The sequence below is a fragment of the Polypterus senegalus genome, chromosome 18 (genome assembly GCF_016835505.1).
Source record: "Polypterus senegalus isolate Bchr_013 chromosome 18, ASM1683550v1, whole genome shotgun sequence".
Lineage (NCBI taxonomy): Eukaryota > Metazoa > Chordata > Cladistia > Polypteriformes > Polypteridae > Polypterus > Polypterus senegalus.
In genome coordinates, this window is record NC_053171.1 from 72,445,028 (window position 1) to 72,457,786 (window position 12,759).

Genomic DNA, 12,759 nt, shown 5'->3' on the forward strand with positions numbered 1-12,759 from the left:
AACATTATAACTGCTTTTATTAATTTCATACCAAATGGCATATAACAGAAACTTATGCATTGCATTTGTCATTCCAACCCATGGCAAATTACAAACATTTTCAGTATTACATTTTATTACTACAATTGCTGGGGATGCACCATCTGTTGGAATGACAAATGCAATGCATTTTATTACTACATGCATTACAAAATACATTCCAATAGATGGTGCATTGTAAACTTTAACACTGAGGTCTGCATTGGTTACTTCAGTTTCCCCTCATCTTAGATGGTCACCACAGGTAGTAAGAGATAAAGGGAAGGAGTTGAGACTTTACTTTTGAAGAGATGAAGGGGACAGGAATGGAGGAGGAAAACACTCTCTGTGCTCCATCAGGAGCCATGATGGCGGGTATGGAGGACTTGCAGTCCAGCAGGTATATGCCAGATGGTGTAGTTCTAAATCTGGTACGGATATCCCACACAATATGACTTATCCAGATTTTATTAGGAGGCTAGAGCATTTTTTGGTATTCCAGAGAAAAAGAGATAAGTGACTTCTAACCAAAAACAGACAAGGATGGGAAGGGGAATGATAGCCGGATTGTTAAGAACCATCATTATTTCATTTTATCTAATGTTTTGAAAGATGCAGTTTGTTATTTTTGTTTTACAATATTTTTATTGCTATAATGGTAACTTCATTGACATGCCATTTTGTTTTCTGAATCTTAAACTTGGATATGAATACGAGCTCATGGTGAACTGCTACCATGTTGGTTCGTCATCGATGGCTCACAACCTCAGAAGACACACTCCTGAAAACAATGATGGCAGAAAAATTCCAAAATCTACCATCTACTATATGTCCAGTCCCACAGATCAATCTGATTGGTCAGGCTGGCTTTGATCTGATTGGTCTGTTTGGTTTTGGTGACACAATCGAAAGAGGAAGTGTAGGAGGAATAAAGGTGTAGGAGGCATACTGAAAGTCCCTGTTCAAAGACGAACAGTATAAAACCGGACAGGAGGTGAGATAGGCACTTAGAAAATGAGCAAGCCTCATGGGAACGCATTCAGAGCATCGATGAAGAGACGTTCAGACACAGGCACAGATGCACCAGAAAGGCACTGTATGTGCGCGTATGACAGGAGATGGCAGATATTTTTAAATGATTCTATTACTTGTCTTCAACAGATAGTGTAGCTAGAATTTCATAAAAACAAAACTAAACCATTAAGTGAAAAATGAATGTCATTGCTAAGCCATAGAACACAAAATGTCATTCTCAAAATCCCTGGGGTAGAGAACAGCAAACTGAATGCAAATTTGCACCAAAAGAGGTAGGGAAGGTTGAAAAAATTAACAAACATAACAAACCGTGTGGTTGCTGGGAAGAATGATGTGTGCCATTTGACTTGCAACATCTTGTAGGCCATAATGCTGTATATACTGCATACTGTAAGACAGTATTGTAAGTAAGAGTCTGAACTTGAAGAAATTAATAGAGAAAATTGAACAATAAGGTCAGTTTCATTTGATTCCACCACTGATGATTATTCATACCAGCATATCCTCTCATTCTTTGCTTTTACTATCGGGAAATATGTCTGCCTTTAAACAACAACAACAACATTTATTTATATAGCACATTTTCATACAAAAAATGTAGGTCAAAGTGCTTTACAAAATGAAGAATAGAAAAATAGAAGACACAATAAAAAATAAAAAGAAGTAAACATTAATTAACATAGAATAAGTAAGGTCAGGGGCGGCACGGTGGCGCAGTGGTAGCGCTGCTGCCTCGCAGTTAGGAGACCCGGGTTCGCTTCCCGGGTCCTCCCTGCGTGGAGTTTGCATGTTCTCCCCGTATCTGCGTGGGTTTCCTCCGGGCAGTCCAAAGACATGCAGGTTAGGTGGATTGGTGATTCTAAATTGGCCCTAGTGTGTGCTTGGTGTGTGGGTGTGTTTGTGTGTGTCCTGTGGTGGGTTGGCACCCTGCCCAGGATTGGTTCCTGCCTTGTGCCCTGTGTTGGCTGGGATTGGCTCCAGCAGACCCCTGTGACCCTGTATTCGGATTCAGCGGGTTAGAAAATGGATGGATGGAAGTAAGGTCAGATGGCCAGGGTGGACAGAAAAAACAAAAAAAAAACTCCAGAGGCTGGAGAAAAAAAAATAAAATCTGTAGGGATTCCAGACCAAGAGACCGCCTGGTCCCCTCTGGGCAATCTACCTAACATAAATCAAACAGTCTAAAGTCACAGAGCACTAAGTTCAGGCACTGGTACAAATACTGTGTGTGTGGGTGTGTGTTGTGATAAGGCAGCCTGCTTAGACAGACAGACACGACACCAGATGTCCAAAACACACAAGTTTATTTTCTTCTTCGTTAGCAGCACCTCACAATGTCCTTCCAACCAAACTCAGTCCCTTCTTTCCTTCACTCTACCAGTACTTCTGCTGCCTCTACTCTCTCCTCACAAGCTCCTTCTTCTTCCTCCCGACTCCGGCTCTTCTAATGGAGTATTGCGGTCCCCTTTATAATGCCCCAGATATGCTCCTGGTGCTTCGCCATGATCTTCCGGCGGCACTTCCTGGTGTGGTGGAAGTGCTTCAGTCCAGGGCTCCATAATCCTATGGGCATCCCCTGGCAGTGGCCCCGATGCAGACCAAGGCAGCTGCCCTCTCATGGTCCAGGAGAGGAATTGTCCCTCTCTGGGTCCTTCTAGGCCTCCTGCCTAGGCAGGATCCCCAGCCGTCCGCCACAGTGTGTTTGGAGTCTGCACTTTCTCTTCATGTCCATGTTCCTCAAGTACCCCAGCTTTCGTCCCACAAACCAAAGACGCACAGTTTGGGGTTTTTGGTGACCCTTTATGTCTGTGAGTGTGACCTGTGGATGGGTTGGTATCCCACCCTGGGTTGATGCCTACATCCCCATTCCCCTGCTGTCCTAGAATTAAATCAAGTGGGTTTGATAATAAAACAAATAACTGACCCTTCTATTTCTTCTCTTGTTGCAGGTTTCTTGGTGATGTTTTAGCATGATGACACCAAGAGACACAAGAAGGTTTTCTGCCTTCCATGGCAACTTAGCAGCCTTCTGTGGCAGAAACATAACAGCAGGTGAAAGAAATGCCAGACTTGTGCATTGTTTAGGATATTTATGTTTTTCCATTGTTTGGGAACAGACCAGCGCCCCCTCCAGGGCATGATCATGCTTTTAGCTTTGGTGGAATCGATAAAAGGCTTTTTTTATCCCTGAATTACAGCTGGCTCGTCCCAAGTCATCTGCACCCTCACGTACTCAGAAATGAACAAGCCCCATCGCCGAGTCTTTGCTGCTGCTGGTTTGATTTTGCCTTTTTTAAGACCCCAGAGGCAGCTGTCTGATTCACAAGGCTGGGTATTAGTTGAAATGAGCACCACAAGAGCCCTTGCTTTCCTTCTCACTGCCTAATTCTGCTCAAAGACATTCATTAAAAATGTGTTTGTTGTGCGATTATCGGCTCGGTGCACTGAGCAGCTGCTCACACAGTCAACACTGCAAATGTCTTTTAGTCCTCAAATGCAATGCAGAATACGGAGGCCCAACAGGCAGGCACTCCCTCACTCGCTCGCTCACTCACCTTGCACTGCTTGGTCACAATTCGGGGACGTTTTTTTACAAGTACAGCACAATCAGCACTCACTATGGTAATACTATGCTAGGCATGCATAGTCTCCTGTTGAAGGGGTGAATCAATTGGGCGGCACAGTGATTAGGGGAGTTTAAACTCCAGCCCTGTCGCCTCCTATGTGCAGTTTGCATTTTCTCCTTGGGGGAGTTCATCATGGAGTCGGAGTTCATATTTCATGTGAAAGATGCGCTTGTTAAATGACTTGGTGGCTATGAATCAGCTCCGTATGTTTGTGTGTGTGTGAGCATCCTGCAAACCTGATGCTGCTGGGATAGGCTTCAGTTGACTCTACCAAGTATTGGACTAAAGAGGTTAAGGACATGAATGAATGAATACATTATCTGACTGACCGTCTCCATAAACAATTGAAAGATTGTGGCGCAGTGGGTAGCGCTGCTGCCTCGCAGTTAGGAGACCCGGGTTCACTTCCCAGGTTCCCCCTGTGTGGAGTTTGCATCTTCTCCCCGTGTCTGTGTGGGTTTCCTCCCACAGTCCAAAGACATGCAGGTTAGGTGGATTGGCAATTCTAAATTGTGTGTGTGTGTGCGCGCCCTGCAGTAAGCTGGCACCCTGCCCAGGGTTTATTTCCTGCCTTGTGCCCTGTGTTGGTTGGGATTGGCTCCTGTGACCCTGTACTTAGGATATAGCGGGTTGGAAAATGGATGGATGGAAGATTGAGCAAATAACTGAATGAAGGATTGATTGGTTGTATGAATGAATTAATGCATAAACAACAGACTGACTTATTATCTGTCCCATCAACCGCATTAATGAGTTAATTGACTGTTAACTGACCAAATAAATGAATGAATGACCGACTGATTAATTGACTGTGAAATTGTATAAATAAGCGAAAAACAACCAACTGAATAAAACCAACTGCATGAAAGAATGAATCAATGAATGACTGAACACATGAATGAATGAAACACTTGAAGGAATGAATGATCTATTTAAATTGCATAAATGAATGAGTCAAACAACAGCTGACCAAATGAGATGCTGATTGAGTGACTGGTTGCATCAATAAGTGATTAACCATCTGATTGACCAAATTAATTACATGAATCAATCAATCAATCAATCAATGACTGAACACATGAATGAATGAAGCACATTGAGCAATGAATGGCCAACTAAGTGTATAACTGTTTGATTGCATAAATTAACAAATTAAAGAATAACTAACTGGATGGCTGAATGAATGGATGGATGAATGAAAATACAACCGTATTAATGAATCAGTCAATGAATGACGACGCACATGAATGAACGAGCTACTAACTTATTGATTGCATGAAAATGAAAGAACAACTGACTTATTGACTGGCCATCTAATGAATGAATGAATGAATAAGAGAATAAACAACCAGCTGACTTACTGTCCATCCCATTCACCACATTGATGAGTTAATGGACTATTGACTGACTAAATAAATAACAAAATGGCTAACTGACTAACTGAATGAGAAATTGCATGAAAAAGCGAAAAAAAACAACCAAAGGACTGAATATGACAGATTGACCAAGAGCATGAAAGAATGAATCAATGAAGGACTGAATACATGCATGAATGAAGCAGCTAAAGGGACAAAAGAGCTGCTAATTGACTAACATGAATGAATGAATGAATGAATTAAATAACAATTGACTGGCTGACTGAGGGAATTCATGAATATACAAGTTATTGTATCAATGATCAACTTGTCAACTTTACGAATTAATGACAAAAACACTTAAACAAACAGACAGGTAGACAGACGTTTATTGTTCCAAGTGGGAATCTTAGCTTTTTATAGAAGCTCAATAAATAAATATAATTATATTATGACAAACAACAAACCCCCTCTCATACACACACCTGAATGACTAAAAAGAAAGAAAACATCTGACCCAGTTGAAGTGAGGTGCTATACGGGCGTATTCCTGGTTGTATGAAGGAGCCTCTTAGCGTTTCTTGACACACTTCTGTTGGCTGAAAGTCCTCAGTGTTGGTGTGTCACAGACAGGATGTACAGCATTGATCATAATGGCACTCAGTTTTGCTTTCATTCTCTTCTTTGCCTTGGGGACAGAGGGAAATGGTGACAGAGGACACCACAAAGTTGGTCAGCACAAGCCTGAAGAACTCAAGGACTGCCTCCATCTCGCACTGTCGCTTTTCCTGTGTATATAACCACCGTAGATGTCTTCTCTCTGGATCACCAGTTATGGAGAGTCCACAGTAATGGTCAAAGGTGGATTTCAATTGACATGATAGGAGTTGTTAATGCAGTAGGAAGGGTGTGTGAGAAATTGGCATTTGGAAGAAGGTGGTGGTGGAAGGAGGGGAAATGTTTGAGGTATTTTTTACATAGTGGCAGGCTCTCTCTGTGTCAGCTTCCACTGTGTTTGACCCTTCAGTTACATTCCACTGCGTCCCCCCAAGCTAATCAAGGTCCGGTCACCATTCATCTCTATCCAGGAGTTCGCTCAATCTCAGGACTTTTGGATCACAAAGAAGCCTTCTCCACAGCTGAAGCACAGGAGTTCTACACAGGAGGCTGTAACCCAGTGACCCAATTTCAAAATCCCACCGGTGCCGTCTCAAACTAGATGAGGATGCTGTGGGTGGAGGCGTCACCCTGAGCGAAAGTTTGAACAAAGACATTGGATCTGACTTAATGCATTCATCCTGCCATCAACACCTGGCCAGTAGAGTGTATCCGAAAAGAAGGCACACATTGGGCCTAGATGTCCATCCACCAAAGGGGGCACATGAATGGTCACACAAGTACACACCACTGCATCCCAACAACACAGCCAAACAGGGACAGGGAAAATGACAGCCATTCTGGATATGAATGAAGGTTCAGGAGGGTGCAATAATCTGTACTCCCACCCAACACAAGATCTTCATTACAGAGGTCAGGGATTGTCCTTTAATATAAGAAAGTGCCCACGTAGCCTAGATGCCTCACTTCTATTTTTATATAATGTTGTCCCACATAGTTACATTGTTTAAACATGGCACAAGCTGTGGGAGGGCACAGGGAGACTGAACAAGGTTATATACAAGGATATTCTGAAATTGTGGGCGATCCTCATTCATTCAATACATCAGACCATCAGTCAATCTGACAGTTGTTTACTCGTTCAACTTTGTGACGGCCAGTATGGTGTGCTAGGCTGGAAAAATCACTCCAAGGGTAGACCGCAGATTTAACAAGCTGAATAAAAGGGCAGGCTCAGCTATAGGACACACTCTAGACCCCCTATCTATCTATCTATCTATCTATCTATCTATCTATCTATCTATCGTTACACATGCGCGTCATAGGAGCACCCTCTCGGCTTGTCACAGGTATGCAATACCCCATTGGGGTGAGAGGGGGAGCTGTCACTAACAGCTTTGTTTTTTTTTCTCCTCTTTCACAGCAGTGAGAAGACACCCCTTTAGGGAAAATAAGTACACTCCTTCCAGCAACAGGGCTATAAAGGTTTGACCTACTGATGTCGGTGTCTCATTCGAACCACATGATGGTGTAAAATAGAGAGGGTCTCAGCCTCGAGCGGCACTCACACCATACTTACTAAAACTAAAACAGTAAATTGTCCTTGGAAGGCAGGGCAATGCAGTGTTCAGCGCTACAGCCACACCACTCCTGTAGACCAGGTTCCAGTCCCTGCCTGCTCATTCTCAGTGTGGTGCAGCTACATTCTCCCTATGTATGCTTTCTTGATCTGCTGGCCTTCCCCCCGAACCTTAAAGATATTTCTGTTAAGGTAATTAATGACTCCAAACTGGACTAATTGTAGGTTAGGTTGAATGGAGACTGTAAATTAGCTCAGTGTGAGTGACCACAGAGGTGTGTAACCTTATCGAAAGTTACTTCCCACCCTGCACATGATTCTACAGGGATACGCTTGGCATTGAAATAAATAGTTGGGAAAATGTATACAATACATCACAATTTGCCAGATCTCCTCCGTCAGCACACTCTAGAAATATACAGGAACTGGTGGGAATGTACATGAGGACGGACATGTAGGCCTGGCACCACACCTAGAAGTAACCTTGACAAGATACGGACAATATGGACTGAATTGAGCTGTGGGGCTGCTCAAAAGCCATTGGGGCTAAACATGGGAGTTTGGTTGTAAAGGTCAGAAAGAAGGAAATCACAATGGAATCTGGTGGCATGGATTCCATGGGACTATATCAGGGCTTCTTTCATCCTCTTTGCTGTGAGAGTTGGGCCCCACCACTGGCCATACGGCCCCTTCAACTGCTTAAGGCAGGAAAGAGTCCTGGCCTACAGTATAAGCCACCCTTTATTACTGAACTTTTCTGATGGTGATTGGATGGATACCATAATTAAAGTTTTGTTTAAAGTTTTACAACTGGATGCCCCTCCTGACACTAACCCTTTCTGTTTATCTGGGCTTGAGACCAGCACCAAGTTGGGCCACCCTGGTAAATAGATTATTCTTATTATAATAATACTGTAGTTATGATCAAACACAGTAAGAGCTCAGCCGCCATCCTCCCGTACATAGCATTACTATTAACATTGTATAACCTACAGGGTTTCAGACTCTATCAGGTAAGCATTGAGCATTAAGAGCAACAAGTCCTGGAGGGTCTGCCAGTCCAACTCATAGCCCACAACATAATCTCTATATTACTGTTAAGGCTAAATTCAAATTGACCCTCTCTTTCCAGGGTTGGCCACACTGGAGCTATAAATGAGTGATTAGACCATCCTGCAGAAACAGGGAGACCACTGAGAGAATTCTTAGAGCTGCTGTCACAGTCCAGATGCCAACCTCGGATCCCTGCAGAGAGCCAGCATTCACTTCAGAAGCTCATTTAGTGTTTTCAAAGGACGAGTCAGGCCGCCGTGTGTAATGCAGGCCGTCTTGCTCATCTGCTCCTATCAAGTCCTTTTAACAAAACGACAGCCATTCCGCCGGACATTAGCCAACATTTCCCAGGTAGCCGAGTGACCAAAGCCTTTGTGTGTGGAGAGGGACGTTGGCCCCCTGAAAGGTGCATATCAGCGATACTTTAAATCCAATCACGGAGGCTCTCTTCACAGACCGATCTGCTCGAGTGGCATTAATTGCTGCAGAATTCGTTTTGCAAATTGAAAGTCATCTCCCAAATGTTATTTTTCCCATGAAAATACTTTGCGTTCACTTAAAATAACATGACACGCGCCTCTGCTTAAACGGAATATGTTTATATAATTAACGTCAGTGTTTGCTGCCGCGGCTGTCGCCGTGATTAGACCTCCAAAGATGAAGCCGTGATTGTTTAGACTGCAGGAGGTGTCAAAAAGACAAAAGGGCGGATAATTATATTACACTTACTAAAATGATGATACTCTGCACTTAGCGCAAATGGAGTCAAGGAAAAACACAAACATAAAAAAGAAGCCACTTCTGCAAATTGTCAATAAAGATCGTTTATATAACCCACCTACTGTAAATGTCATGAGTGTACGAGCACTTCACTGGGCACTGGGGTCTGGAGCCCACTCTGGGGTTTACATGTTCTCCATAACGCTAAAGACATCCTGCTGAAGATGACGGCACCTTTAAATTGGCACACAGTGGATTTGTGTGGTAGACTGTCTGCTCATATCCTGGACTGGATAAGGGGGGCCGAGAACGTAAGGATGGATGACTGACATCGATTGTGGCACTCAGCTGCCTCACAACTAATGGGACCCAAAGGTTATTTAGAAGCTGTCTGTGTGGAGTCTGCATATTCTTGCTATGTCTGTGTGTGTGATTTGAGTAGGTGTTAGGTGTTCTGGTCAAAGGCTTGGTCACTGCAATGTCCTCACTGGGCGCTTTCCCCTTGTGACCAAGTATAGCTGGGCACAGAAAATCAACAGCTGAATGAATGAGAAAGACCAGAAAATAAATGAAATAATGAATGAATGCAAGAATGAACGAGAAGGGCCAGAAAATGAAGGATTAGATTATTCATTGATTGAATGATGGGACTCAGAATACAACTAAACGAAGGAATAAGATGGATGGATGGATGGATGGGAGGAGACACAAAATAAATGAACAGACCAGAAAACAACTGAATGAATGAATGAAAGTGGCCAGAAAATAAGTTAGATAATGAATGAATGGATTTGAGAGACCAGAAAATGAGCAAATTAAAGAATTAATGAGAGGGTTTATGAGCTGAATGAACAAATGACAGACAGGGTGTAGTTATGAAATAGGTTAATAAAAGGGATCAAATATTAACAGACTAAAAAATTAGAGGCTTCATGAAATAAATGAATAGATAGATAGATGTGGAATGAGAGGAATTAGGAAATGACTAAATGAATAAATGAAAGGCTTCAAAATTAATGGATAGATAAACCATAAAGTGAAAAATGGTGTAAAATGAATGAATGGATTAATGACAAAAATCAGAGATTGAATGATTAAATGAATGAATGAGGACAAAGAATTAGAAGATTACCTCATGAAACAATAAAATGGTTTAAGTAATGAATGAATTAGTTTACGAGATAATTTAGTAATTGAGTAAATGAAAGAGGAGTAGAAAATGAATTAAATGATTCATTGATGAGAGAGTTTATGAGCTAAATAAATGACAGGATTTAGTAATGGAATAATGTAATAAAAGTGATAAAAGAATGGCAGGCTAATAAATAAGAGATTTCATGGGATGAATGAATGAATGAATGACAAGGTTTAGCTATGTAATGAGAGGTCAGAAAATCACTAAATGAATAAAAGAGAGGCTACATAAGAAATGAACTAATAAACCATAGAATGAAAAGTATTTTAAAATTGATACATTGATTAATTCCTAGGATCACAGACTGGCAGTCTAACTGAATGAATGAGAAAATAGCATCATGAATAAATTCCTGAGATAATTTAGAGATCAAATAAATTAAATCAGGTCAGAAAATAAATTAATAATTTAATGAGAGTATTTATAAACTGAATGAATAAATGAATGAATGAATGAATGAATGAATGAACGAATGAATGAATGAATGGGATTAGTTATGGAGTGAGTTATTAAAAGATTAGTGAATGACTGACTGAGAGAGAGAGTTCAGAGTATCAATGAATTAATTAACAAGAGGCTTTACAAATTGAAACTCTGAATTGATATATGAGGGAGGCCAGATAGTGAGTAAATGAACATAAAAGGTGTTATATTTTTTTATAATTTCTGTTAAGTTTATTATTGCGTACTGTCTCTTTAAATTTACTTATAAGTTTATTATTGCGTACTGTCTCTTTAAATTTACTTATGTTCCACACTCTTGGTGGGTACAACCCCAGAAGGTGGTACCACCCTGACATCACTAACCCTGGCTATTTAAGTAAGCTGAGAAGGCTCAGGAATTGGGAATCGTTCATTTAGAGTGGAGTCAAATGAGTACTGTGTGTTCTCTCGGGATTTAATGGTTTTGTTAATATTTTTTCCGCTTATTATCTTGGTTCACATACTGCATTGGGACTCATTTACTTTGGAGTACATCGTTAGGCATCTCCTTGTGCTTCATTTTGCTCGACTGAACCTTTTTCTTATGGTTTGAAACTTTTGTAAATAAATCCTTGATTTATAAAGATCCCTGTTGGTCCTTTTCTGTACAGCCTGAGGGTTTATGTTTATGCTCTCCTCTCGTGGAGGACAAACAGAGACCTTTACGTTTATTTTTTGAGGCTACTGTAGGTGGGGTTAAGGCATTCGGGGTGAGACTTTTTCAAGGTGGGCAAAGGAGATCTGGCCTGGCCGGTGAAGCCTTTGCAGTGAAGTATTTGGAGGCCTCACACCTTTTTGTTTGTTTAAGACACTAATTCATAACAAAGACAAAATGAAAATATAATAGATTAGGTTAGATCACACTTTATTTAACACAAGCAAAATACCCGCTTTGCAACGGAGAAGTAGTGTGTTAAAGAATTAATGAAAAAGAAAAGGAAACATTTTGAAAATAACGTAACATGATTGTCAATGTTATTGTTTTGACACTGTTGTGAGTGATGAGTGTTGCTGTCATATATATATATAGTGGCAGTAGGGGGCGCTAGTGCTCCCTTGAACCCTCAGGTACAACTCCAGACACGGATAAAAGTCCAAGACTCTTTATTATTTTTTACAGTGCACCAAGCACCTTCCACACTACTCATAAACTCACAACTCACACAATAAACTCTTCTAACAACTCTCCTCCTCGCCCAGACACTTGCTCCTCTACCTCCCAGCTCAGCTCAGTGTCTGGACTGGTTTCTAGTCCTTTTATAGCCCCTGACCCGGAGGTGTTCCTGTCCAATCAGACCACAGTTACTTATTCCTTCCGGGTCAGGGCAAACAGTCCTTTTCTTCACCCCGGGAGCACGTCGTTCCTTCCCGTCACGTGACCGTGACGTACTCCTGGGTCATAAGGCACAAAAGAGCCCACAAGCCCCCTTTCAGCGACTCCTGGTGGCCCCCAAGGTATCCAGCAGGGCTGTGTATAAACACTACAAAGTCCATGAGGCCCTGCTGGACCTCGGGGCATGATCCTGCTGTCGGGAGAGCTCCTCCTGGCGGCCTGGGGGTGAGGACCGGAACCAAAAGTCGGCAATCCTCCACAGTTCCCCCCCCTTAGCGATGACTTCTGGGGCAGAGCGGCCATGCCCCGCAAGGGATGTCCTCCTTCAGGAGGACGTGTCAGCTGGACCTTGGCAGCGATGACGTTGCATCCCCGTGAACCTTGGGGGAACGGTGTATCTTTGGTTTCCCCGCTCCCCTGTCCTTCGTGAACAATTCCACCACTCGTGGCCAACACCGACAATGTCCTCCTGGTTGTCTCCCTCTGCGAGACCAGAAACACCTCGGGAACTCCGTCAGCGTCATCTCCGCCCCTTTCTCTGCTCTTAGCCTTTCTCTCTGTTGTGTCAGGAGACCCACGTTTTATTTTGGGGATCGCCTGCTTAATTTGGGGCTTGTGCTCAGCTTGGGGCTCTCTATGGAAAAAAGAGAGCCTCTTTGCTGTTTGTATGCCCGTTGTCCTACGCTCACCCGGAGGCGGCATCATTAGCACCGCATCGCTCTGATGAACAGTACCGTTCAGCT